Source organism: Cuculus canorus, chromosome 17 (genome assembly GCF_017976375.1).
Source record: "Cuculus canorus isolate bCucCan1 chromosome 17, bCucCan1.pri, whole genome shotgun sequence".
Taxonomy (NCBI): Eukaryota; Metazoa; Chordata; class Aves; order Cuculiformes; family Cuculidae; genus Cuculus; species Cuculus canorus.
In genome coordinates, this window is record NC_071417.1 from 12,532,626 (window position 1) to 12,559,719 (window position 27,094).

At 54.1% G+C, this 27,094-nt stretch overlaps 1 protein-coding gene across 7 annotated transcripts in view; it reads left to right on the plus strand.

Annotated features, from left to right (window-relative positions):
- Nucleotides 1-3,048: 3,048 nt before the first annotated feature.
- Nucleotides 3,049-27,094, plus strand: part of NOS1 (nitric oxide synthase 1) — a 79,508-nt gene continuing 55,462 nt past the window's right edge. Inside the window, exon 1 of one of the 7 annotated variants that reach the window (XM_054082593.1) lies at nt 3,049-3,171. The gene's annotated coding sequence lies outside the window, so the exon portion shown is untranslated. Of the gene's footprint in view, nt 3,172-7,570; nt 7,678-7,752; nt 7,825-23,033; nt 23,164-25,115; nt 25,247-25,787; nt 25,822-25,946; nt 26,167-27,094 lie in introns of those variants that run through there. The other 6 variants (XM_054082594.1, XM_054082596.1, XM_054082595.1 and 3 more) reach the window with 6 other exon arrangements.

The following is a 27,094-nucleotide window of genomic DNA, read 5'->3' on the forward strand; positions in this document are numbered from 1 at the left end:
GCCGGTGATGGGGTGGGAGTATTTGTCCGTGATGGGCTCTGGACCACTCTCCTCCATCAGATCCCCAGGAGCCGGTGATGGGGTGGGAGTATTTGTCCGTGGCAGGCTCTGGACCAGTCTCCTCCATCAGACCCCCAGGAGCATCTTGGTGCCAACCTCTAGTCCAGTGATGCTCCGGGGGAAAACACGATGCTGCCGGATCCCCTTTCCCTCTCTCCCACCATGTCGGCTCTCAGCCCAGCTCTTTGAGGACAATACTTCACAGCAAACATTTGGACGGCAGCCACAAGGAGACGCAGCAGCTGAAAGCCGGGGAGATGGGCGAATTATGGGGCAGGCAGCAGATAAATCTCCATGCAGCTCTGCTCGGCAGAGAGGCTGAAGTGGGGAGTGTGCCAGGGGGATGCTCCTCCCCAGCTGGACCCCTGTGGGGATGGCTGAGCCCAGTGATGAAGTGCCGGAGGCTCCTTGCATCTGCTGCTTTCTTTGTTTGCGTCTCGCATGCTGTTTTACTGGGGGGCCACCATAAATCTGTAAAGCAGCCCATCGGAACGCAGCGGCAGCATTTGCTTGCGGGACTAGCACAGGTGGTACCTGGTGGTAGGAGATGGAGAAGTTGTGGAGGGTTCGTGTCACATCCCCCCCTCTCCTTCCCTCCTTACTATCACCTGAGTGCTTGAAAGGTAAAATAATGATGGCTTGCCATTAATAAACCATGAACACTCAACACTTCTCCCATCGAGGGCTTTTCATCTTTCAAAGCCTGCAGAAGCCAGTAACCAATTAAACCAGGCACATCCTGGGCCGGGAGCAGTGGCGGAGCGGCTGGGGGGATTTTCTTGGGAAGGATGGGGAGGGCAAGGCTGGGTAGAAGGGAGCTGCTGTGGTTGGGCATGGATCTTCCAGAGGAGAGAGAAACAGGGGGTTTGGGCATAAAGAGCCACCACTTGATGCCCTCACCGTGCCAGGGACTTTGCCACCTCCCTGGCTCCCTTGCGGGCTAAATGGGATGCTGGCTGCACTGCAGTGTCACCATCTCTTCTGCCTACGCAATAAACGAGGGGCTGGTGTTTACCCTGGTGTAAATCTGGAGGGGTTTCACCAGTCTGGAGCATAGCTGGTTGGCACTGGTGCGTAACTGGACAGACATGGCTCCAGCGCTCCAGGCACGGAGCCGCTAATTGAAATGCTGGTGGCAGCGCCGAGCCCCTGCTGAGCCCAGCACAGGAATTCTGAGCTCCCCCCTGGCTTGTGCCTAATGAGATGCCAGCATCAGGATGGGGATAAATGTGCAATATATCCCCAAAACAGCCGTAACAATGGCGTTGGTGGATTAGAGGCGCCTCTGAATACATATCTGCATATATCAATATGCGTGTGTATGTGCATCGGAGAGCCACATGAATGCATACACGTGTCCGTAATCTCCTTCTTGCTGTTGATGAATCACGAGCCATTAATATTTCATAGGCAAGGAATAAACGCAAGGAATGAAAGAGGAGCTAAACCCCCAGGATATCGGCTCTAGCCCTCCTGCCGCTGCTGCTGGGAGAGCCCACAGCCACCAGGCTCAGGGTGGGCGCTGCTTCCATGTGGGTTCAAGTGCTGATGGCATTGGCACAACTAGAGTGTAGCCAGCCTGGCGGGTGTGCGGGGGTACAGTCACCAAACAGGGCTGTTTTCTTTGTGTTAGTAACCCTTTGGAGGTCAGCTATGCTGATGGAAAAGGAGGAGAGCAGAGGGCATCCACATCTTCACTGGGAAGGTGGCTTCAGAGGTGTCCCCATGCGTGTTGGGTGCTGTTTGGGTGACCCACCCTCCGTCCAGACTCTCGATGTTTTATACACGTGTGTCTTTCTTGGCTGCCCCCAGAATAAAGCTTTTTATTGATCTGAACTTAAAAAGAATCAGTTATGTGAGTGCCACGATGGTTCACCCGCTTCTTAGACCTTGGGCACCGGCTGTGAGCCTCAGCTCACCACGTGGACCACGCTGCCACCACAGGGATGGTTCCAGACACCGTGCCTGCTGCCAGCAGGTTTAGGTTCCCCGTCCCGCTCTGTATCAGCAGAAACGGGAGACAAAGAGGCTGGAGGAAAGCCAAGACCTGAGCCCAAAGGGTGAGAACCAGCCGTGGCCCCCAGCCAGTGCTCTCAGCCATCCCATCCCAGCACCAAGGGGGCTCCCAGAGGGAGCTGGAGCTGCACAGGGTGTGAAGAGCAGGAAGACCGCTGCAGGTTAACACAATACTTGTGCTGCAGCCAAAGCCAGAATGTGGCCCTGGAGGCTGCGGGGACCTCAGGATGGGGCTAGCGAGGGTCCCGCATCGCTGACCTGGGCTGGCTTGGACCATCCTGCTGGTGCCAGTCCTCCCTGGGACTGGCTGGGGTTGTGGCACTGCCTGACAATGGGGTATTGTTTGGCCACTTTAATTTATGTTTCCTCCCCAGGCTCGCTCGGGCATTCCCAGGAGCCTCAACGAGCCCTCGCCGCTGGAGCGCAGGACTGGTCCACTTCTGGGGCACCGAGGGTGAGCTGAGCCCCCCGAGCCACCCCAGCAGAGGCTGGGGGTGCTGCTCAGGGGATGTACAGGTGGGCTGGGGGACAAAGCCCAGCTCCAGCTCTTCATTAGGCTTGATTAACTCATCAAGGGCTGTTCTCCACCAGGAGCAGGGCGTGCTGGGACAGTCCAAGCCTGCTCCACCATGGATGTCCTGGAGAGCATCGTGGGGGCTGTGGGAAGCCCCGGATGGGCTGCTGACAGTGTATGGACTATTTGGCTGTTTCTATCACGGCCACCAGCCCTTCAACGGGACTGCTGCTCTGGGCTGGAGCGGAGCTGATCCTGCTTTACAGAAAGACCTGGCTGCTTAACGAGATTAATGACAGCCAGGGCATATAGGGGAGCTGCCCAGCTTCCCCTCGTGTTTTGCTCTGGGGTTTCCATCCTCCTCTTCCCAACTGTGAGGAAAGGCCCTGCCCTGGCTGAGGTCCTGCTGTCCCATTGCTCAGCAGATTTCCTGTCCTCACCTCTATCTTGGTTCCCACCACAGGACCTTTCCCTCAGGGCCTAGGAAGAAGCAGCAATTCCCAATTCCAAGCTTTTTGTCTTAAACATTGCACCTGCAACTACTTCTGAAGGTTAAAGAGCCGTGCCCTCAGCAACACCAGGTAGAAAAACTGGCTGAAGGTTTTCCCATGCCTTGCAGCTATTTATTTATTCTAATATATATATATTAGAATATATATATTATATTTATTGGGGACCGGGTGGCTTTCTGTGTCTGTGCAGCAAACCCTGCACCTGGGGGGATAGGGCACCCCTTGCCATGGGTGTTCCATGAGGTTCTGGTGGTGTGGAAGTGGGACTGTGGTGCTCAAGGTCCCCTCTGGAAATAAATCCGCAGCTTGTGGTTTGTCCCTGGAGCCTGGAGGGCTGCGTCTGGTGGAGAGGTCATCCCGCTTGGGTGCAAGCTGACCTTTTGGGGCATGTAGGGGTGCCAGGCACTGCCGTGGTTCTCCGTAGGGTGTGAGGAAGACTCCACACCCATCCATAACCATTGGGGCTTGTAGGAAAGCTGGAGAGGCGCTTTTTCTCAGGGAGTGCAGGGATGGGACAAGAGGGAATGGTTTAGAGCTGAAAGAGGGGAGACTGAGATGAAATCTTAGGAAGAAATGTTTTGCTGTGAGGGTGGGGAGGCCCTGGCCCAGGGTGCCCAGAGCTGCCCCATCCCTGGAGGTGTTCCAGGCCGGGTTGGATGGAGCTTGGAGCAACTGATCCAGTGGGAGGTGTCCCTGCCCGTGGCAGGAGTGGAACTGGATGGGCTTTGATGTTCCTTCCAACCCAAACCATTCCACAGTGCTGTCACCCCAGGGGTAGCCATGGAGTAAGAATTCTCTGCAGCACTCTTTGGCTCCACATCCAGCTGGTGAAGAGAAGCAGCCTGGCTGGTACCGGGTACTGCGGGTGAGCCTTTGGCCTTTCCTCCCTTCCTCCTCTGCCAGCAGCCCCCGTGGGGAGAGCTCAGCCAGGCGATGCTCCTCCTGATCCCCTCCAGCCCCATGGAGTTGGGGAGGGCACCATATGGTGGTCACCTCACCATGGGCAGCTGATTCTAGGCAGACCCTGCAGGGTATCACGCCCGGGTGGGTTTTCTTTCTGGGAGTGGTAGGAGCAGGGGGGACCTGAAACCATTATTTGACCCTAAGCATGAAAATCCGAGGGTGTGCAGTGGGCTCGATCCGGGCTCTCCCCTCCACGTGCAGGGGGGAAACTCATGCTGGCTGTGATCTGCTGGGGCAATACAGCCCTTCTGTGGGGCAAAGAGATGTGACGACTCCTACACGGATCATGCACCTGGTCACGCATCAGCTCTGGAAGCTCATGGAGGGATCTGTGAAGGTCTCTTGGCAGATCATTCTCCATAAATACCTTTTTATCTCCGGGGCTTTTACAGTGCCGGGTTAGCTGTCTGCTCTACACAGAGGTACTTTAGGAACGCCCCAAGCTTTGGGACCAGCTGTTTCTCCATGTCTGCTGGCACCATCGATCTGACGTTGCACCAACAGGCTCTGTTATCTGTGGGTGCTGAGCTGTGGCTGGGGGGATGTAGGACGGGACAACTACCCCCAGGCTCATGGACACTGATATTAGAGCGATGCCACGGTGGTGGCCAAGCCCCAGGTTGCGTTTCACCTGCTGACTGCTATTTTCAGCCCTGCAAATCCAACGGGAGATAATGCTCGTGACTGCTGGGGGTTTGGGAGTGTGTGTGGGGTGTGATTAAAGTCATCCTCGGAGCCATGAGTCCTTCCTCAGCCTGGCCACGGGCCACACTGCTTTGTTTTCTAGGCTCTAACTTATATACTCGTATTTTCAGCTGCTTGCTCCATGCAACCTCTTTTCCAGGATCCTAGGTGGGGATGACTCCTTACTTATCCCTCGCACAGGTGGTTTGCTGCTTGGATTACCACGTGGCACCCTTCCATGTGGTGATCAGTCCCCGCTCCTTACCCAGAGCCCCCCAAACCCAACATCTTGGACTTTTCTGAGTATGCTTTGCCCTTACAGCAATGCAACCGCGCTGGTGGAGCAACTAAACCCCAGCTCTGCTGCGGCACTGGCTCTGCAGACTATGGATCCTGTTCCTCAAGGATGTGGGGAGGCTCCAGCCAGCTGCTCTGCTGGGAAGAGGAAGGTTTCATCTATAGGGATCCATCGCTCTGTGTCTGGGCAAATGCTCTTTGTGGTTTCCCCCAGGTCCTGCCCCTGGGCTTGGCTTGGAGCGAACCTGCCTGAGGTGCTGGGAAGAAAATGGATTGCTCCATTCTTAGTGCTTTCTCCCACACCTTAAATACAATGCACCTGGCAGGAGAAGGGGCCTCTGGGTGCTGTTTGCCCACAATTGATGGGTGCAGGCAAGTGGCTCAACCACAGCCTCCTGGGGAACAACCCTGTCCGTGTTCTTTCCAAGGGGACAACACTGCATCCAGCCCTGGACGCAGCGGTGAGCAAGACCGGAGGCTGTGCTGGTGGAGCGAGAACCCCACGCTGGGTCTGTGTGTACCCGGGCTGGTGCAAGGGCTTGGGGCAATGCTGGGTGGGCTCCTGCTTTGGGGGTGCATGCTGTGGAGTTGGTGCTGGGGTTCCTGTTGTGCAGGATGGAATCCAGGGGCTGAGTGGCTGAGGAGGTTGTGTGCAGCTCCTAAAGGGGCAGATGGAAATGGTTGCTGAGGCTCAAAACACTCTTGCCTGCAGAAATAAGGCTGGGAAGGCAAAGGGCTTGCCTTCAAATCTTAGAAAGCTGATAAAACAACAATTACCCCAGATGGAGCTGCCTCCCGTTCCTGCCCAGGATCTTCCCTCCTGCCTTTTTCACCTTCCTTCTTGTTTCCACAAAGTTGGTTGATGTGCCTTTGCTGTGAGGTGATTGCTCAAAGGTCTTTCTTACTGAGACTTGTTGGCAAAACGGCTCTGGTGCAGAGCAACGGGGACCGAGTCTGGGTTTGGAGGAGGAAAATGCTGGGTTAAATTGCTCCCAGCTGGATGAGAGTGGGGTTTTTCCAGGCAAACAGTGAGCAACTGGAGGACATGAAAGAAAACATTCTCAAGAGCAACACCTGAGTCACCTTGGGATGGGGAGGGCTTGTGTAAAGTATAGCAGGCACTTGAGCTATAGGTATTGATGTCAAGCAGGACAGGATGTTTAAAACCCAGTTTTATTTTCCAAGTTCTGGGTTCCCTGGGGTCAAGCAGAGGCTTCTGACCAAGACAGCCACATCCACGTGGGTGTGATGTGCAGGTGAACCACATCCATCCCTACTGGGGCTGGAACGCTCTTGCTTGGGGTTAAAGTCTCTCAGATTTAAAGAAACAAATTTCCTCCGCACCAGCTGAGCCTGGAAAGCTCAGGGGTTTTGCAGCCGCTGAACCTGATGCTGAGTCAAGGTGCAAGTTCTCCCTTTGGAGTCTTCATGGGGAGATTGGAAGTAGAGGAGACAATAGGGTCCTTGGTGATTATTTAATTTTGAAGCACGGGTTTAATTAATGCAGGAGCCCTGGGATGCATCCTAATTCTCTGGGCGCACACCAGACTTCGCAGTATGTGGGGGCTGAAGCTGTGGCAAGGAGCCTGCAGGTGCCTTTTCTGCTCTTCCTCACTTTGTAGCTGAGAAAAATCAATGCAAAACCCTTCAAGTTGCTTGGACAGACCCGTTATCTCCTGATCGAGCCAAGGAGGTGAAGTTCAAACAAAACCCCACTGCTGCATCAAGGACGAGAGCTCCTTGCCTGTTCTTTTGGGGGTGGCTTAAAAACTCAACTCCTTCCTTACAGACACATAAAATTGCTTTGGTTTAAGGCAAAAAGAGCCTTGCTCACCCCGGTTGAAGTGGTGAAAGAGCCTTTTCCCTGGATCTGTGACTGGTTCTGCTTAGGAGAAAGGATTTTGCAGACGGGAAGGTCATGATCCCCGGTGCACGTGTCCCCAGGAAGCAGGGGACAACCCACTGCAGCCTATTTATGCAGCACTGAAGGCTGTTGGGCTTCCTACTTCTCATTTTTTCCCATTAGTTGGGTGTTATGAATCCAAATTTCTTGCTTGCTCTCATCCTTGCCCTTCTTCCTTGCGACTCCACCAGTCAGTCCAAGGGAGAGACAGACCCTAAACCACAAAATGCCTGAAAATCAGCCGAACTCCACAGCTCGTGTGATTAGACGGCTTCCACCTGGAGAGGTTAAAAGTTACTGAATAACCAAACTACTCCGTCAGCTCCCAGTCGCTGCCGGGGACTCTGCGGCTGCGCTGGTGCCGGGTGTCCCGTGGGTATTTTGGTCACCCAAACCCAAAAGCAATTTTCCCCCATCCCAACCCTGGGAAGCCCTGACTGGGGTGATGGGCAGAGTGGGTCCCTGGGGAGCTGTGTGGCGTTGGGCACAGCCTGGAGAGAGGATGGGGACACTGTTGGGCCCCAGCGAGGGTGAATGCCACCGTGGGAAAGCAGTCTGGGGCTGCGCAGCCGGCTTGGCACCGCGCACGCAGCCCTCCCGCAGCTCCCACTGGCCCCTCCGCCTGCTCCACCGCAAGCAAAGCCCTTTCTTCCCACAGCCCAGCGCCTCTCTCCCCCCAGCTCTGGCCAGCCCCCCGCCTCTCGGACGGCTCTGGAGGGATGGAGTCGGTGTGTGCCTTTTGTTTGCTCTTTCTTTTGGGGCTGAAATCCCGCAAGCCGCGGCGGGGTGGGGGGACGCGGAGATTTGGCCAAGGAGCATCTGCAATGGGGGCGAGCGGGGCACGATGCCCGACGCCCGGATCTCTCCGGACACAAGTAAGGCTGGGGGTGGCGGGGCACCTGGGGCGGTCTGGCTGTCGGTTGGCAGACGGGTGGCTCTGCATGGCTGGGGGGGTGTGAATGTCTTTGCATCCCACCCAACGCAGAGGTTTCCAGGTGTGGGACCACTGTGGTTTATTTGGGATGGGATACGGGGCTCAACTCTCCCCATCTCTCCGTCTTCTGTTGGTCCCTTAGCCTGGGAATTGCAGAGGCATCACTTCTCATCTCCAAGCCTCTGAGTGTTTTACTTATTCCCCTCCTTGGGCACATGTTTTGCTGCTTTGGTTGGAGCAGCTCCCTCCTGGCTCAGCAGGCTGATGACCTGCGGTCTCCAGGGCTGTTTTATCCACTTAAAAATCCCTCTTAATTCCTCCCCTGTGCATCTTGGTGCTCTTTTGGGACCTTTAGCTTCTCTTGTGCGTCTTAGTGCTCTTTTGGGACTTTTAGCTTCTCCTACATGCCACGGGCTGGTGAGGTGTGCTCTGCCTTGATTACCTACAGCAAATTTTCCGTGCATGTTTGCATTGGTGAAGTGATGTGGGGTGTAGAGGGGCAGCTGTGGGGCTGGGGAGGGGAGGAAGAAAAGAAGAGGAGGGGAGGCACCTCCAGCTTGCACAGCAGCTTCTGTGGGGAGGCGTGTGCTCCTTCCTCCAGCAAGGACATCATCTACAAACTGCGTCGGCAAGCAGCTGCTCTGGCTTCCTGGGAAGTCCTATTGATGCCAAAGCAATCCTAGGCGGGGGGGGGAAGTTGGGGGGATCAACTAAAGTTATCCGGGACCGCGTGTGGCTGCAGATGTGGGGTCCTTACCCACCCCCACCCTCCCTTCTCCTTGTTTCCTGGGGAGGGGTTTGGAGACTGTGATCAAAAGCTGGAGCTGCCGTCCATCTGCTTCTGACAACCTGAGCGCTCGCTGGCAGCTTCTGAATTCAGAGTGTTGAATTCCTCAATAATTAGAGGGGATTTTTTTTTTTTTTTTCTCCGCAAAATACCCCATCTGGGCTTTTTCATGATGGGAATGAAAAGCCAAGGTGGGTGTGGGATGGGGGCAGGTGGATTTTCAGCCTTAGCAACCCAAATCTTGAAATATTACATCAGCGGCAAAGAGGTGTAATTAAGTAGGAAACAAACGAGCCCAGCTAATCTGTTTTGCTTGTTTGAGCTTAGCGGCGTGCAGAAAACAAACAGAGGATGAATGATGAATGAGACTTTCTTTAGTTTTTGTTTTGAAGGGTTTTTCTTTTGCTGAGCCCCAAGCAGGGGTTGGGTTGTGGGTCAGGAAACTCAGCCACTCTCCCCCGCTGCTCACAAGCCATCGGGCTGTGGTAGCTGAGGCTGTGTGCCAGTGCTTGCCGTTTGCCTGTTTCTTGCTTTAATTGGCTGCTTTGCTAAACTGGCTCCCTTGGATGCCTTCCCGGAGGGATGGGAATGGATCTCAGTGCTGTTGTTGCTGGTGGCTGGGGGGCATCAAAGCTGTGGCCCTGCAGGTTGCCGTGAGAGTGCCCTTTAGCGTGGGCTTCATCGCCGCATCCCTCCCTCGGCAGCAGCCCCAGGAGCTTCCGCGCATCCTTGGGAGGATGAGCTTGTGCCCCAGGTTCTCTCTCAGTATCAGTGTTTCCGACACCGTGACACAGAGAACCGATGCTGTCGGTGCATCCTTGGGGACCCCACAGCATCCCCTCATCTGTTTCCCACCCCTCCTGCGGCACGAGCCATCCCAAGAGGGATGGGGGGGACATGTCTCTGGCTGTGAAACCACCAGCACAGGCAGTCTTCTGCATCCCTTTAAACACCTTTTTTCACCCCCTTTAAACACCCCAAAGGGCTTTGGCAGCTTGGCTGGAGCAGACCTGGCTGCTGTTTCTCCCCGTGTGCCCGTGCCCCAGCCGCCTGCGCCTGCCCCCTGCCCACCCTGAGCCCACCGGCACGGGTGGCAGAGCTGCTGGCTGCTTTCGGCCGGCCGCAGCAGCAGGAGGGCTGGCTGCGGTTTGTTTTCTCCATGCACTCGCATGCTTTCGGGCTCCGGCAGTGGCATGAGGTGCCAGGAGCAGATGGCAGCACTCCGCCGGGCTTTCTCTCAAATCCCTGTGGCTCCTGGCACCGTGCTGGGCAGTGGCTCCTGGTAACCCCCTCGCTCCCACACAGCTCTCCAGGGCAAGAGCTGGGGTTTTATCCTCTTCTTTGAGCATGTTGCATCTAAGACCCTTCCTGATCTGTTTCTCCCTATGGTTTTCCGAGTGATGCCCTGTGCTGGGGGCCAGAGGGGACCCAGCACGCACAGGGTTTGTGTTACAGGCAAAGAGGTCTGAGCTGCTGCCCATCACCCGGTGTCGGCAAAGACCCCGTTCCCCCAACACCCTCTGGCCAAACTGTCCAGAGATGGTTTTAAACCCAGAGGAAACAGGCAACTCGCTCGTCCCTAGGAAGGACAGGTCACCAAGTGCCATAGGGAGGAGCAGTGGCTGGATGGGAGCGGGGTGTGCGGGATCCCAGGGGGCTGTTGGCTGTGGGCTCACCCTGGGATGGTCAGCCTGGCTGTGCTGCTCTGAGATTCTCCCCGGCCCTTGGTACACATCTTCTCAGATTGCACCGTGGCCCCCAATACTGCATGGCAGAGGGGATGCTCCTGGTGAACTGGGGGTGTCTCTCCCGATTTGCATCCCCCCAAAGCACCCTGGTGCTTCCTCTGCATCCACCCTCTTGGTCCTGCATCTTCAGGTTGTCTTAAGGCTCTTTGCCAAGGGTTGCATCCTCACTGGCGTCTCTACCGGTCCCCCCCTTTTCCCACAGCAGGAGGATGCTGAGCCCCCTGTGGATGCATCCGGCTCTTCCTTGTGTGCCCCGCAGCCCTGCCCTGGCCTCCCCTGCCACATCTCCTGCCCCCGGAGGGTCTAGGAAATTGGGAAATGGCCAAAATGAAACAAGTTTTCCCCTTCCCTCCTAGGTGACAATTTCAACTCTGCGGGAGCCTGGTGGCTGCCAGCCAGCTCCTGCATCCACATCAACCCCCGGAGGGGAGCACCAGTCCCTGCCTCCCATCATAACTAGCACAAACATTTGCTTTTTTATTATTATTAATTTTTAAATCTTAGTTTTTTTCTGTGCGAGGAAGAGGTTGGTGCTATTTGTTCACAGGCATTGCAGTCCACTGTGTTGTTTCAGCAGCGTTGTGGTTCTCTCCAAGTAATAAGAGCGGCTCTGGACAAGAAAATTGAGCAACTCGGTAGCAGGCAGTGCCTTCCTCGCCGAGTGAGGGTGTTTATCCTCCTCATGTTGTTTCAGCTGAATAAATTTGCCAGACAGCAATGATATTAGCCTCGTCTCAAAGACTTTATCAATTTGCAGTTGTCTCTTCGAAGATAGTTTTTTATTGAACCGTCTGAGATGATTTCCAAAGAGAGGACTGCAATTTAAACTATTAAGTAATTTGGGAGAGCAATTAATGTTAATCTGGAAACTCCCTGTGTTGCTCCCGAATAAATCAACCTCTCCGTGAGAGCCATGCTGAAAGAGCCTGGACTGATTTATATAAAAGGTGGGGGGGGGGGTTGGCCAGGAAAACAACAAGGAACAAGTATTTCTCCTGGAAAACATGAATATTTTAATAGGATGGTGCTGTGGTTCAGAGGATGTCGGGGACTCCAGGGGAGTGAGCTTTTGCTCCTGGGGTCTGCCAGCGTGCCCTTCCGTGCATCCTCATATCTGAAATGCTTCTGTGCTACTCCTTGGAAAGGTCTCGGTTTGCCCCAGAGCTGGGTTTTTCCTTTGGGCCTCGTTTCTCCCTGGGGAGATGATGGAAGAGGGAAGGCAAGGACAGGGAGATGAGGAAAGGCAGAGTGGACCCCTTCTTCCCTCTTTGCTGCAAGATCCAATGGGATCAGACCTGGCTGCTGTCTGCCCAGAGCGTGGGATTAAGCATTAAATACTAGAAATGCTGTGTGGTTCTACCAGGTGGAGCTCGTAGGGGTGGAGGCACTTCCTCCTCTGTCCTCATCTGTGTTGCTTTCTGCTTAGAACGGACCTCCAGGTCTCCAAACCTGGTCTGTGTGAGCAATCACTGTGCTCTGCCTTGCACCCTGCCTCCTCCGCCTGCACCGTGGGCATCCTTGCACCAGGCAGGGCCAGAGGGTTTGCTCAGGGCCATGACCCCGCCAAGGTTTTAATAACTCCAAGGATGAAAATCCCTTGTGTTTTATCACCCTCACAGGGTTCCTGGGGATAACAGCCCTGCCTTCCGGCATGTCAACTGCTTCCTCCTATCTAGTATCATTCAAAAATGAGCTGGGAGTGCACCCTGTCCCCGATTTATCTGCTTATCCACAATTTGGGCATGAGGATTCTACAGTAGATTCTGTCAAAGACTTTGCTAAAGTGATGTTAGACGGCTCGTGCTGCTCTGCGCTGGTCCGCAGAGCCAATTCTCTCAGCCTAGAAGCTGATCAGGTCTGTTGGCAGTAATTTAGGCTGGATAAACCCCTGCTGGCGGTTCACAGCGATGTTCTTGTGTGTCATTGCTCCATCACCTTCTCAGGCAAGCTGAGCAGCTTGTGGTTCCCTACGTCATCCTTGCTGGATGATGGGTGACATCTGTGTCCTTTTTTATGTCCTCAAGAAGCTTCCCTGGTCCCCTATATCACTGGGTGAGTGCAGAGCCAGAGAGGGGAAGCCAGCAGAGCAGAGAGACCATCACAGCCCTCCTCTCCCAACCTTGCCTTTCTCCTCAAGGTCGCCTCAGGGAAGATATTTCTGTATGCAAGCAGCACGACAGCACCTTGCGAATGGCAGCCTGGAGAGACTCCACTTCTTGGACAGTTGCTTCTGTTTGGAGCTATTTCTGTTTTCTGGTGGCTGCTGGTTCCCTATTCAAATCCCTTCATAATCCACTAAGGGACCTCGCATCTCCCTTTCTTTCTTCTTTTTTTCTTTGTCTAAAACAATTAGCTTGGTTCAAGCCCTCTGCAATTCATCAATTAATACAAGCTGTGGCAGTAAATTAAAGGGAAACAGGAACAACTATGCTGGGATTAGGTCACTGAAACTATAAACTTTGGAACAAATCAGATTTCCTTGGGAAGGGAAATGGACAGCGGTGATATGTCAAGTCGTGAGATGAGACAGGCACGGAGTAACTTTCCAGAGTCTCCTGACTTGGCCGCTGGATGCCCGAACTTCTTCCCTAGGGAAAGTTTTGGGTTGCCAGACCCTGTTGCTGCTGAAAGATACTTGGATGGCCAAACAAACAAATGAGAAGAGAGGAAAAAATGGGAAAGAGGGTGAGGAGGGAAGCTGGGCAGCTGCTTTGGGCAGGGTCTGGTGTGTAGCTGTATCAAGGCTTCCTGCTGGCCAGGTCAAGCCCCATGTCCTCTCCTCTGCAGTGGTTGACGCTCTTGGATGTTGTACGTGGCTATGATAGAAGGGCAAATTTGTTCATTCCCAACTCGCCAAGTGATACTTCTGTCCTGCACGGCAGTGGCAGGGAGCGATGCTGGGAATGGTGGTGGTGCTCAAGGACCCCTGCAGAAGGGCCAGAGGAAGGCAGGGCACTCACACCTCTGTGCCAGCACTGTCTGCAGCCAAAAGGGGCTAAGAAAGTCCTCTGAAAAGCCAAGGTGATGGGTGCAATGACAATTTCTGCTCTGAGGGAGTGAGAGCCTCCTCTCCTCAGCGCTCCAGCAAGGTGCAGGCAGTTCCTTTCCCTGCCCATCCTCTGCACCTTGCTGCTGGTACCCAGGACAGACAGACTGCCTGACAGAGGTCATCTGTTATCCCCCTCCCCAGGGAGGGTTCTTTGGTGTTCCCAGTGTCCTGAGGTTGGTGGAAGGCCAGGAGTGGGTGTTTACACCCTCCTGGGGCACTCTCGCCAGCAGAGATGATTGCAGCCCGCGCGTTCTCATTAGCTGCATAAACGCCTCATCCCTTTTGGCCTCTTACTCAATTCTTGGCTTCTGTGAGACGCTGCAAACTGAATTATATGATGCGTGCATGAGCAAAACTTTTCCTATTCCCAGCTCTGCATCATCCCTCCTTCCCACAGCTTCTGTCTTCACCCCATGCTTTGTTCCCCGGGCAGATCACACAAACCCCCCTGAGGTCCCACCACCTTCACACGATCGTCCCACTCACCCTGTGAGCACAAACTCCCACTTGCTGCTGCGATCTGAGCACCAAGCTGACCCCCAGCATTTAACCTCTGCCCACGCAGCTTCGTTAGCAGCAGCGTACAGGTTTGCTGCATAGCTTCACCTTCAGACAAAAGTCTTGCTAATGATGGAAACATCTGCTGGTGGAGCTGGAACAGTGTGGGAGCTGCAGGGACAGGGATGCAGTGCTCTGTCTTGGAAAAAAACCCACCCTTTGTGGCCTTTTATTTTCCTCCAGCACTAATGATGTCTCTCAGCCACCCCAGCTCATTTGGAGCATCAGAGTTGGGATCAAACACTCTGGGCTCCTTGTGTTGTCAGGGAGAAGAGGCGTGTCTGGAGGTTGGGCTGTGGTGGGCTTCCAGGGCTCCCAACTCTCACTGGAGAAGGTCCATAGTGGGTTATGGTCCCAGGAGACCATAGGGGAGCTGGGTGTCTGCAGGTTGCACCCTGCAGTGGCTGATGTGGCATGACAAAAGCTCCCTGTAGCAGATGTGTGATGGAGTAAGGCTGAGTAGGTGCTTGGTGGAGCAAGGTAGCAGTGACTGCGTGACTGAATCTTGTCAAACTTGGTTAATCAATTTTCTTGGGTTTTGGTTAAACCAAAGTTGTGCCACCTCTTCCTGCTGAAAGGAAATGCAAACCAGGCAAATTCTGCCTATGCTTGTGCTCCTTCTTTCTGAGGTGACACCTGGAATGATGCCACTGAGACAATCATTGTCATTGGCCATTGTAGGAAGAAATATGTTGTGATGCTCCTGCCATTACCGCCCTGCCTTCCGCTGGGCTGCCAAGCACGCAGCCAGCTCCAGGCTGTGTCGGAAAAGCTGGCTTTGCCATCCCAGCCTGACATTCCTGCTCGCTGCTGCTGGGGACAGAGTTCGTGTTCTCTCTCTGTATAAACTGGTGCAGTAATGAAAGGCTGAGAGTAGATTTGTGGTGAGAGGCAGAGGTTCTACCCTGAGGAATCACAGAGGTGGCTTCATACGCAGTGCTACACCCAATTTATTGCTGTTTCACCACCTCTTCCTTGTATTAAGTGGGAACAAGGATGGGATAAGCAAAGAGATTTCAGCACCACTGAAGTGAAAAAAATGGTCTTGGCTGTTCGGATGGCTCCATATAACTCAGCTTATTTCTTGATCGTACAGTCATAAAATTGTTTGGGTTGGAAAGGACCTTTAACAGTCACCTAGTCTGACTCCTCTGCAGTGAGATCTTCAACTTGATCAGGCTCCTCAGAACCCCACCCAGCCTGAAATTCGGTGTTTCCAGGGATGGGTCTTCCACCACTTCTCCAGGCAACCTGTGCCAGTGTTGAATCTCCTCTGAATTACTTTTCCTAAGTCCTCCTACCATCTTAATGATAGAGAGTTGACCCCAGAAAACATGTTACCGTGAAATGTGATGACCTTCGAAAACCTCCACATTCATGTAGACTCCAAGACTGATGTCAGGAGGACCCTTGACCAGCTTGCGTGGTTGCTTGGTGCTGATTCAGGTGCAGTGGATACGTCGTATTTAATGCCGTAGCATTGCTTCAGTGTCTCGCTTGAGTTTTTGAAGTTAATACCCTCAGTTCTCTTGGGAACCAACACGCTACGTTGTGTGAGAATAAGCCACCAACCAGCAGGAGTGTGGAAGTGATTGTCCCCCTGTACTCAGTGCCCTTCAAATCCTGTGTTTGATTTTGGACGCCTCCTTACAGGAAGGACATCGAGGGGCTGGAGGGCAATGGAGCAGCGGAAGGGTCGAAGGAACTAATTCCATGAGAAGAAGCTGAGGGAACTGGGATTGTTTAGCCTGGAGAAAAGGAGGCTGAAGGGAGACCTCATTGTTCCCTACAACTACCTGAAAGCAGTTTGTGGTGATGTAGATGTTGGTCTCTTCTCCCAAGTAACAAGCAATAGGACGAGAGGAAACGCCCTCAAGTTGCGCCAGAGGAGGTTTAAGTTGGATACGAACAAAAATGTCTTTCCTGACAGAGCGGTGAAGCCCTGGCAGAGGCTGCCCAGGGCAGCGGTGGAGTCTCCATCCCTGGAGGGGTTCAAAAAGCACGTGGCCGTGGCACTTGGGGACAGGGTTTAGCAATCACAGCGGAGTTAGGCTGATGGTTGGACTAGATGAGGTTAGAGGTCTTTTCCAACCTTAGTGATTCTATGATTCTAAGAGGCCAAGACTGCAAATCAAAGTGGGATTTGTAGCTGGACACCCCAGAATAATGTCTGCTCAAACCTTTGCCTGCAGTGCTCCCATTCCCACTAACAAAACCTCAGTCTTTGGCTCCCATCAAACTTTTCTTCTCTGTGTCCACCTGCATCTTGGATTTCTGTGCCTGCTTGGGGTTTTCTGGGGTCCTCGAGCCTTTGTAGGGAGTGGAGAAAGCTGCAGTGAGATGGGGAGGTTCAGACACTGGCTAATCCTGTTAGGAAGCCAGTGGTTATTGCAGGGCTTCCAGTGGGACCTGCTAAATGAACCATAATTCTGTAATGAGATTTCCTTTTCCCGGCCAGACTAAATGCTCTTGGCCACTGGGAATAAAAGGTCGGGGGAAGCAAAAATAAAGAGAGAAAAAAAGGGGAGGGGGATGACTGCCTCAGGTTCTGTCTATCTCAATTGTATCAAAGATTTGAAGAGCATTCAGATGGGTTTGGTTGTTGCGGCTCAATTCTATGCCCTGCAAGCGCAGCTCAGGGCAATAGGCTGCCCTGTCCTCCTCTGCAGGGGGTTGATAGGACCCTGAGAGCAAGAAAAACACATTTGAGGTTGTGATAGCGCTCCAAAATACAGCAAAGGTGAGAGAGAGAGTTCTTTATGAACCAGCAGGATCCTGGAGAGGAAGGGAAAACAGCCTGCGGGGCCAATGAGGAGAGAACAGACCCTAAGAAGACAGCGAGTTCTTTGTAGGAAAGCTGAATTACACCAAGAAACGTTCAAAGTGTGTTTTGCTCTGACCTCTAGCTACACAGGGCGAAAGCAAGCAGCCGCCTGCTCTGCCCCAGGAGGTCTCTGGGGCACAGGATGAGGGGAAGGGATGCTTCGGGCTGGGACAGCTCAGCGCTGATCCCATCCTGCTTCAGCAGCAGGACACAAGCGTCGCTGTGGCCCCAGCGCTCTGGATGTGGCGAAGTCAGGGTAGAGATGAGTTCCACCTAGGATCTTTGCAAAGAGCAGGATTTTTTAGGTGAAAACCTGCAGTGAAAGCTGCTGTTAGCTCGAAGAACATCCCCTGTTCGCGCTGGACCATGTCCCCGTGCTGAGTGGATGGGGGCTGCTCACACCAGGGCACGTCCCCAGCCCGGCAGGGATGGCTGCGTTCAACGCGGCTCCTTGCTCCCCAACGAGGTGGGTGTCGCAGCTCCTGAGCCCTGAGGGGTGGCATTGGTGGCAGGAGTGACGCTTGTCACACAGCGGACGTGCGCAGGGCTGGTGACACTTTGGTCACAGCAGTCTGCGCGGGGAACGCAGACACCACCAACACATGGTGCAATCGCAGCCTCTGCTGTCACCACATCCCTCCCCTCCTCCTCCATCAGCTTGCTTGCAGGTGTTCCCATACTCCCCAAATTGGCCTCATTTCACCCCGAGATGAGCAGGCAGCCTCCCTGGGGAGAGGGTTGGGCTCTTTGTGCCATTGCTTGCTCCAGCGTGGTCTCTGCTGGGGAGCACGATGGGACTGGGAGCAGGGGGAGATTTGCCTGCTGGGACTTGGTGTTTTGCAACAGCTTTTTTTCTTGCTTGATCTCGATCTACCTTTGAATTTTTTCCTTTCTTTTTTGTCTCTTTATTTTTTTTTTTTTAGCATTTGACTCTCTAATTTATTTCTATCTAAACGGCAAACAAAAGCTTTTGGTTTGCCAAGTCCCAGGCTGGGCTTCTCCAGTCGTGGCTGGTGTTTTGGGTCAAGTGTTTTCCAGCCTTTCCCTGCTTGAGGGATTCCTGATGGTCCTTTAACCTTGCAGTGAAAACCCTGAGCTCTATCTCTCCTCTGGTAGGCAGGTGAAAAGAAAGAAAAGCAGTTTGAAATTTGGTCCCAGGGTGGTGCAAATATGTTTACTAACCTTGGCCCATTCTGTGCCTCAGTTTCCCCACTTGTAATGATGGGAATGAGTAAGATGAGAGGTTGTTTTCCAGTGTTTCGTGGGCTTGTACTTCACAGGTCCAAGGTGGCCTCTTTATTCACTAGACTGTTTTTCCTGTTTACTATGTTTTTAGCCTCAAAGCTCTCCCTCGGGCTGCGCGGATGGGTGCCTCGTGCTCCTAACTCGGACCCAGTTTCCAGGCCATCAGCTGCTCTTGCTGCAAACACCCTCAAATGAGGATGGGAAAATAACATTGCTAAAAATAAAATTAAATCAGAGTGGTTTGGGTGTCAGCTCTCCTTGGTATCTGCTGAGCCCCTCTCCTCCCTCCTGGCCCACAACCATTTGATCCTGGTCTCAGTGGGGCAGACCATAATGATCCTGGGCTACAGGTGGGTGCAACGGGCTGGGTCTGTCCTGCTCTACCAGCCGTGGTGCTTGGGTGAGGCTAGAGACCATGGGTCTCCTTCCTCCTGCCTAGATTCTTCTAGGAATCTTTAGCCCGGAGAAGAGGAGGCTGAGGGGAGACCTTATTGCTCTCTACAACTGCCTGAAAGGAGGTTGTGGAGAGGAGGGAGCTGGGCTCTTCTCCCAAGGGACAGAGGACAGGACAAGGGGGAATGGCCTGAAGCTCCACCAGGGGAGGGTCAGGTTGGATATCAGAAAAAAATTCTTCATGGAAAGAGTCATCGGGCACTGGAACAGCTGCCCAGGGAGGGGGTCGAGTCGCCTTCCCTGGAGGTGTTTAAGGAATGGGTGGATGAAGTGCTCAGGGACATGGTTTAGGGAGTGTTAGGAATGGTTGGACTCAATGATCCAGCGGGTCCTTTCCAACCTGGTGATACTATGATGCTCCAGTAATTAGTTGTGGGGCGAGAGGGGGGTTCAATCCATCTGGCATACAGTGGTGACAGTCTGGTCAGGGGACACTGATGAGGTCCAGAGGAGTTGCAGCTGTGACCCAATTTCTACTGCCAAAGGGCTTTTGCTGGTAGCCTGGTGGCAAAGGGGTCATCCCCCGTGCTGAAGTGGCCGCTGAAGGAGCCCGACGGTGACAGTGGTACTGCTGCTAGGATCTCTCCTTCCCCACTTTGGGAGCACCGTTGGACGTGTCACTGGCAGGTGCAGAGTTGGGTTGGGAGCAGAAGGTCAACCAGATGGGTCTGAAGAGCTGCGAGTCCTACGGCTGTGACCCTGGGCTGGCGGACAGATCATCAACCAGCTCTGCACAAAGTGGAGGGGTTCCAGGCCAGGTTGGATGGGGCTTGGAGCCCCTGATCCAGTGGGAGGTGTCCCTGCCCATGGCAGGGGGTGGAACTGGATGGGCTTTAAGGTCCCTTCCAACTCAAACTCAAACCATTCTATGAATTTCCCTTCTCCAACAGCACCAAAACACTAGAAGGTGTGTGGGGTGGGGTGGGTTTCTTTCTGAAGATACTTTTGGTACCACTTCCCTAAGGAAACAGGGCTCATCCAGCTGAGCTCTGGTTTGTCCATCTGCCTCATCCTAACAAATCCAGCTAAATTAGATGAAATTTAACAGGAGGATTGAGACCTCAAAATTATGATGTCTTTGTGAGTTGCATGAAAATGGGTCCCAGGTGGCTGAAATGAGTGGGATGCTGAGCAGGAGACTGGAATGTGGGCTGAAATGAGTGGGATACCGAGTTGGGGGCTGGGATTTGGGCTGATATCTATGTGGTACTGGTGATCTCGCACGGAAACATCAGGGATGTTTTCAACCACAGGCAAAGTATCTGTCAACCTCATTAGCGCTGATATCAGCCCCACTCAAGGATCAGGTCCCTGGTGCTAATGAAGCTCTCACAGGTGACATCAGTGAGCTGCTCAGCCCAAATTCCTTCTCATTAGTGGGTCAGCCCTGCTTCCAGGAGCCTGAAACCAGAGGGGCTGTGTGTGAGCCAACGTTTGGCTGTGGAGAGCCTCTCGCAGCCTGGAGGCAGGTGAATCACTGAGGCTGAGCTGCATCTGGAGGTAGCCAAAAAGCTGTAAATTGCTTTATTTTATATTTTTTTTAACAAAAAAAAAAACACCAAACCCTGTGAACTCAGGGTCTGGCGTGTTCAATCCTGCTGTTGGGGCTTCGTGTCGCGTTCCTGAGGTTTCCCAGCCCTGACTGTGTTTGTGATCTCAGAGTAGTTCATGGAAGGGTTTGCTTTGTCGTGGTTTAACCAGGAGAAGCTTTTTAATGCCTTTAAATTGTAGCAGTATTTCAATATCCCATTAAAGTCAGTCCAGAAATAAATCTACATTCCTGGCATAGCTTCTGCAAACTTCTCCCCGAGAGCCGTCTTCCTTTTGTTTGGTTTGTGGAAGAATAGGGGGTGAAAAAAAACCACATCTCTGTCTCTCAACTTCTTGTTTTTCTGTGTTTTTTTTTTTTGGGGGGGGGGGGAGCATTTGCGCTGGGAGAGATCCTCGGGTGCTGTTTGGCCGTGGCCAAATGATGCTGATTCAGAGGTGGGTGACCAACATCTTTGTGTCCCCCTACGCTTGCACATCCCTCAAGGCTTTCGGGTTTCTTTTTGTACTGGGGCTGTGAGTAATCTGGGGGCTGGGATCAGCCTTCCACGTAGTCACCTTCCCCCTCGTCTTTGCAGCTGCTTTGCTGCTCTATCCAGGTTGGAAGAAGCTGGGGTTGATGTGCCAGAGGGGCTGCACGGCTTGTTCCTCCTCGTGGGGTGCCCCACACATGCTGCTTTACTTAAGTGGGTCTGGGGGAGGACTAAGGATGCTGGAGCCTTCCTCCTCGCTCGCCCTGTGGGGAGACACGTGAGGGGCTTTGCTGGTGGGGGTATTTTTGGCAGGTTTTTTTTTTTTCTTCTTCTTCTTGCTCTTTTTTAGGAATTAAGAACTCGACCGCAGCTGTTTCTCTGCTTTTGGGTTTGCTTTGTGTTCTTTTTCGCAATGAATGCTTTGCAGATTTGGCTTATCAGGCTGCTCCAAGCCCTCCGCTCTCCTCCCCGTCCCTATTTACCCAGGGCGCTGGCTGACGCAGGGCCCTTTCCTGTGTTTGTCACCACCCACCCCAAGGTCCTCCGGTGATAACTTTTCATTTAAGATTAGGGATTTAGCTCTTTTGGAAAGAGTCTTTAACCTACAACCCTCCGAAATGTGTCACCTCATAGAAAGAAAATCTCTAACTACTCTTTCTTTTTCAAGCCTGACGCAAAAAAGTGATTTTTCTAGTTTGTAATTACCCCGATAATTGATCCAAAAGGTTTAAAGGTACCATTCAGGGGTTGGATATCAGGAGAAAGGAATGGGCTTGAAACGGGGACTCAGATGGTATAAAACACTGAGAATTGGCTGGTTTGAGCTGGCTTTAATGATCTTGATTCTGCTGATTTCAGTGGAGTCGTGTAGCTCTGCTGCTGCCGAGCATCTGCCCCCAAACTTACAGCTGCTGGTGGATGGCTCAGGCACTTGTGTTTCAAAACAGTGTTTGCATCTGAATAACCCAGAAGAAACTCGAACTCCTTTCAGCCCCTGAAGCAGGGGTCTTAAAGCAGTTTTTTAAAATCTGTCTAAATTAGACCCTGGATTTACAAGGAGTCCTTGAACTCTGCTGTGTTTGTTAGCGCTCCAGTGTGTTCTTAAAATGATAATGAAAGCAATTCAGATTTTGATGGAAAGCTGGTAGAGCTTGGGCTGGAGGAAACATGCTAGAGTGACTTTTGAAGGTAGAGGTTCACGTTTTGAAGTACAAGAAAAAGAAATGCAAAGGAAGACAGACAGGTGCTTCTTTGCCCTGCAATAGCGATGAAACATTAATTCATCTCCCTGGAATTTCTTGTTTGTGGGTTCCCATAATTTGGTTTCTTTGGTGTCTCTATGAAGCTTGAGTTCCTTGAATGCCAGAAGCCAAATACTCGTCGACTAATATCTTTTTATTAGATTTTTTTGTGTGTGCACGCTTGCCCGTGCGTACACGTGAGAGATCACTCTTTATATACCCACGTTATACCCTTGGAGGCTGTGAGAGGGGCTTCAAAAGAGTCATTCCAGCAGCACATTTTGAACTGGAACAGAGAGGTTTAAGACATGTATTTGGCTTTTGGTGGGATTTACAGGTGCCTTGTTGGAAAAGAGGGTGGTTTTGGGGGTAAGGAAGCGCTGGAAGGCTTCATGTTGCCACAGCTCTGCCTCAGGACTCGTTACAGCTTCTGAAAGTGGGGAGCAAAGAGTTTCCTCCAAACGTGTCCTGGAGCTTGGGAGCTGGTGGAGATGGGAGCTGGCACAGGGATGTTTCTAAAAGCGAGCTGCCTTGGCCGTGTCCTCCCGGGTGTAAAAGGCAATCAGGAATGGATCATACCCCGATCATTTCCCCACGCATCTTGCAGAGGGGAGGATGCCAAGGAATCCCCCTGAGCCTGTGGCGTGGGTGTGCGTTTCACACGTGGAGAACGGAGGAAGGAGGCAGCAGGACTCCTTGCAGATGGAACTATGTGCCATGTGGGCACAGATACCTGTACCTATGCCCACAGCAAACAATCCACCTGCGGCCAAGCGAGCAGAGAGTGCAAAGCTCCTGCTCAGCTGGGGACTTCCCAGGCCCTCCTGCTCTGCTCTGCTCCGGGAGAGGACAAGAGCGAAGGCTCACTGCCACCTCTAGGCAAGCACCAGCATAGGCACTTGCTCTAAACTGGAGCACGGACAGACAATCCTGGGATTTGTCCCAAATCACTGCAGTGTCAGTGCCAGACCCCCCTATCAGCTGGTGTGTGTGTGCTGTTCATAGGCTCCTTAAGCTTTAGTATAAATATGTTCAGCCGTTTCTTTATTCCCCGGGCAGTAATCCCTCAAACACATTTCGAGTCGCATAGAAATAGCAGCTGAATAACTCCAGAGCCGTGGCTGACGGGGATATTGTGTGTGTGTGTGTGTGATCAGCGCCGAGGCCGTGGTTTCCTAAGGATCTTAGAGAGCTGAGCATCCTGAGCGGCATATTCCTGCTGGCGGGCTGTGAACCTTGGCAGCAGAGCTGGCTGCCGGGCATCCTTCCCTCAAGAAAGACCCACTGCCAGCTCTTAGACACCGACCCGACCTCCCTGCTGGACCCACAGCCGCCGCCTGCTCCTCGAAGAGAGGTGGGTGAGGATAAACGGCAGCAGGAGAGGGGTAAGATCCCAGGTTTTGAGGCAGAGGGGAAGGAAACTTGGGTAAGCGTTAGCTGCTCTGTTTATGTTTGGCTTCTCTAACTGCTGGCAGCATATGGCCAGAAGCAAGCGGCGCTGAGCTGATTCTGCAGGAGAGGGGGAACCGGGGAGAGCAGCTGTGTGAGGGGCAGGGAGGATGCTGTTCCCTCTCCCGAGCAGTTTTGGGGGATAACTTGCTCGGTAGCACTGTTTGTGTTTGCTCCTGGCTGTGGGAATGGGAGAAGCAACTTTGGTGGATGAGGCTGGCTGGGGAGGACTGGGCATGGTGGAGCTTCCCCAGCGCTGGGGTCTCTTATCCAGGGCTCTCGGAGACCCAAGTAGGATGAGGCAGGGTGGCAGGAACATGCCCTCTAGGGAGAAATCCTACCCACAAATGATCTTTGCTGGAGAGAGGAAGGTGCAAATCTTTGCTGTCACATCAAGAGCTGTGTGGGAACAGGCTCACTGGGTGCAGGTGGGCTGCAGAGGGTCACGCTTGACCTTCTCCATTTGCAGACCAACATCTGTCTTATTAGTTGCTTATGAACCTTTGAGCCTTCCTCTCCGGGCTGACTCATGGCTACTGGCTGGAGGCAATGGCTATGTGGGGTTCCTCCATTGCTCAGGAGGATGCACAAGACATGTCCAGGCCAGCAGCTCCCTTCTGACACTGACACTTTGCTCCTGGCTTGCCTGGATTTACAGGCTTCTGTGAAGCTCCAGATGATGCAAAAATGAGCATTGTCCCATTAAGTTTTCTGAAGGTGAAGGAAACGATGCCGTGCCCTGGTGATGCTGTGGCCTACAGATGAGCACAGCCCAGCTGGTTCCTGAACCTCTTCTCTCTGGTGACCCAAGAGAATGGTAGGAGGATGCACCAGGAGTGGATTAGGTTGGATGTTAGGAAAAGAGGGTGGTGGAGCACTGGAGCAGCTCCCCAGGGAAGCAGTCAGGGCGCCAAGCCTGATAATATTCCAGGTGCATTTGGTCACCATCCTCAGAAACACGATGTGAACATTAGGGTTGTTCTATGCAGGGACTGGAGTTGGACTCGATGATCCTTGTGGGTTCCTTCTAACGCAGGGCGTTCTATGATTCTATTATAAGTTCTGGGCTAGTGGAGAGGGCTGGGATCCCACCAAGGGTGCAGCTGCAGGGGGTGAAGTGGGTGAGCTGCTCTGCCAAAGCCATGTCCCATAGTAGCACAGGCAGCCCCACATGCCTGGATCTGAGGACCCCAGCAGTCAAGGCTTTGCTTCCACAGCATGGTCTTGCCTCTTGTAGATCTGCCTCCCTGACAGGAGGGCAGAGAAACGGTGAGATACAAGTGGCAGGAGCTCATGTGGTGTGTCAGGGTGGCTTTGGCAGCGGAGAGTCCCCTTGAACACTGCAGGAGTGCATGAGCTGCACCTCCAGACATGCTATACTCATAACCCTTCTGCACCCCCATCCGAGGGGGACTGCATTAGTTTCCCTGATAATCACTAGCTCAGAGGTGAGCCTAAAAGGAGAAGGTTTGGACTTTGTTTGGCCTGAAGCTGACAGCCCGTGACTGCTTCCTTGCCAGCGTTTACTCATTCCTTCACGGGACAGGTTTCCTTGCCAAATGGATCAGAGCAGATGTCGTTGGCTAGCTCACTATTAGATCAGTCCTGCATTTAAATAAGCCTAATTGTGTTTTAATTAGCCCCAGATCGTGCCTTACAGCTTGATGTATGGGGAAAGCAGCCCTAGCCCCAATTCTGCTGCTGCGTTTGCCTACCCTCTCCCCTTTGCCATCTCTGCAAAACTCCCTGTGTTCCAGAGAGGAACAGGGCTGCTCCGTTTCCTCTTCCCTGTGGGAAGTTTTGTAATTGAGTCACCTGCTGTGCTATGCTTTATTCTCCTGCCTCCGGAGAGGCAGTGGGGCTCGAGGCCGTTGGCTCTCGGAGCTGCTGGGCACCGACGGGCTGTGTCCATCCTTGCCAGGCTGAGGCCATCCTCGCTGTGCTCCGGTGGGAGATTCCTTTGGGGTTTGGGAGGAGGCTGCGAGCAGGTGAACCTTGCACTCCTGCCCGAGAGCTTGGCTTGGGTTTATATAATATTATATATCTGTAATTGTGTGTTTGTTGTTGCTATGGGAATGAGCACAATTGCAAAGCCTGGAGACTGATGTCAAGGCTCGGTCTGCACCGGGCCTTACTGGGGGCAGGTAAAGAGTCAGAAGGGGAAATGGGGCGAGGAGAAGCCCTTTCATTGTCTTCCCTGCATAAACTCACGCTTGGCTCCAGCAGCAGAGGTGCAGGCGGCTTGGAGAGGGGTAGGGATGCCCCAGTCTGCTGGGCTGGGGGCACTGGGGGGTTGCGGTGGGGCTGCTGCTGTCTGCCCTGGGCACAAGGGCAGGGACAGACCTGGCAGGAGGGAGCTGCCTGCTGTCAGGGAGAGAGGGGGGGTGCTTTTCTGCAGCCCTCAGAGCACAATTCAGCCGGGAGCAGGAAGGTGGGGGGCTGCAGCTTTCCAGGGGTGCCGGGGCAGGCAGAGCCTCTGCTCCCTCGGGGCAGGATGGGGCTGCGGAGCAGAGCTGCCCGGCAACAAGTGGGGGCCAGGGGGTGCCTCTTGGCTCTTTAATTGGTGAGGAATCGGGGGGGGGGGGGGGGGGGGGGGGGGATGTTCCCCGTTAAGGGGAGGGAGGGGGGAGAAAAGCCACGCTGGAAATGAGGTTATATAAAAGATGTATGATTTGGAGAGCAGAGTGTCTCCTAATGAGGGCTGCACCGGCTCGCTCCACACCCATAAAAACCCTGGTTGGACGTCAAAGCGGATTCGTTTCGGTGATGCTGGGATAAAGGGGCGCAGCGAGGACTGGCTCCCTCCCTGCCAGCCCAGCGCAGCGCCGGGCTCCGTCCCTCCGCCGGGAGGGATGCTCGGGGGCCGGGGAGAGGCTCGGGGCCGGGGACGGCTCCCCTCCGCCGCACGGTAGGTGGGGAGGGGGGCGGGCTGCCCCCAGCCCCGCTTCGCAGGGAAACTTTGCCGCGGGACCGGAGCCCCGCGGTCCGGGGCGCTCCCTCGGGCGCCCGTCGAAGCTCTCCCCGCTTCCCCCTCGGGGCACCGGCACTGGGCTGGGGGGCAGCAGCGGGACCCCTGCCCCACCGCGGCGGCCAGCGGGGCTCTGCCTCCGGCTGCGGGAGCCCGAACCGCCCCGCGGGGCATCTTCCCAACTCGAGGCTCTTTGGCGGCGCCGCTCCGCGCCCCCGGGGCTCCGCTGCCGCCGCCCTGCTCCGTTCGCCCCTCCGCATCCCTTCGGGCTGAACCAGCTCGAAGCCGGCTGGCATCTCCCTCCCCTCGCAACTCTTTGCAGCAAGTTTTGAATGGGGCCGAGGGGGTGTGGGGGGTGTGTGTGTGTGTGTGTGGGGGGGGGGGGGTGCTTGCACGGTACCGGAGGGGGGGACACACACGTTGTGCCCGGGAAGGGGCAGTTTTCCCTGGAAGGAAGGCAGGGGCAGGTGGACGGTGTGCTCGGGAAGGGCAGTGAACCTGTTTGACCGAGGAAAGCAGGCGGGCAGCGTGCCAGGGACAGCCGGCACTTTGCCCGAGGAGGGAATGGGACCGGGGTGGGGGGAGAAGGGGGGGGGGGGGGAGGGGGCTGAGATTATAACGGCACGAACAGGGACGGGGGACGTTTTTGCGGGAGGGTGTTAACAGGGCAGTTTCGGAGTGGGGGAAAGGGTGCAGTTTTCCCGAGGAGATGAAGTTTTTTCCAGGCAGGGCGTCCGTTGGAGGGCAGTTCTCCACGGGGGGGGGGGGGGCAGCTCCGCGGGGGCTCTGCAGGGACACCCCCCCCCCACCACCCCCCCCCCCAGTCCCAGCCGCGGCGCTGGAGCTGTCCTGGGTGCTGAACGCCGCG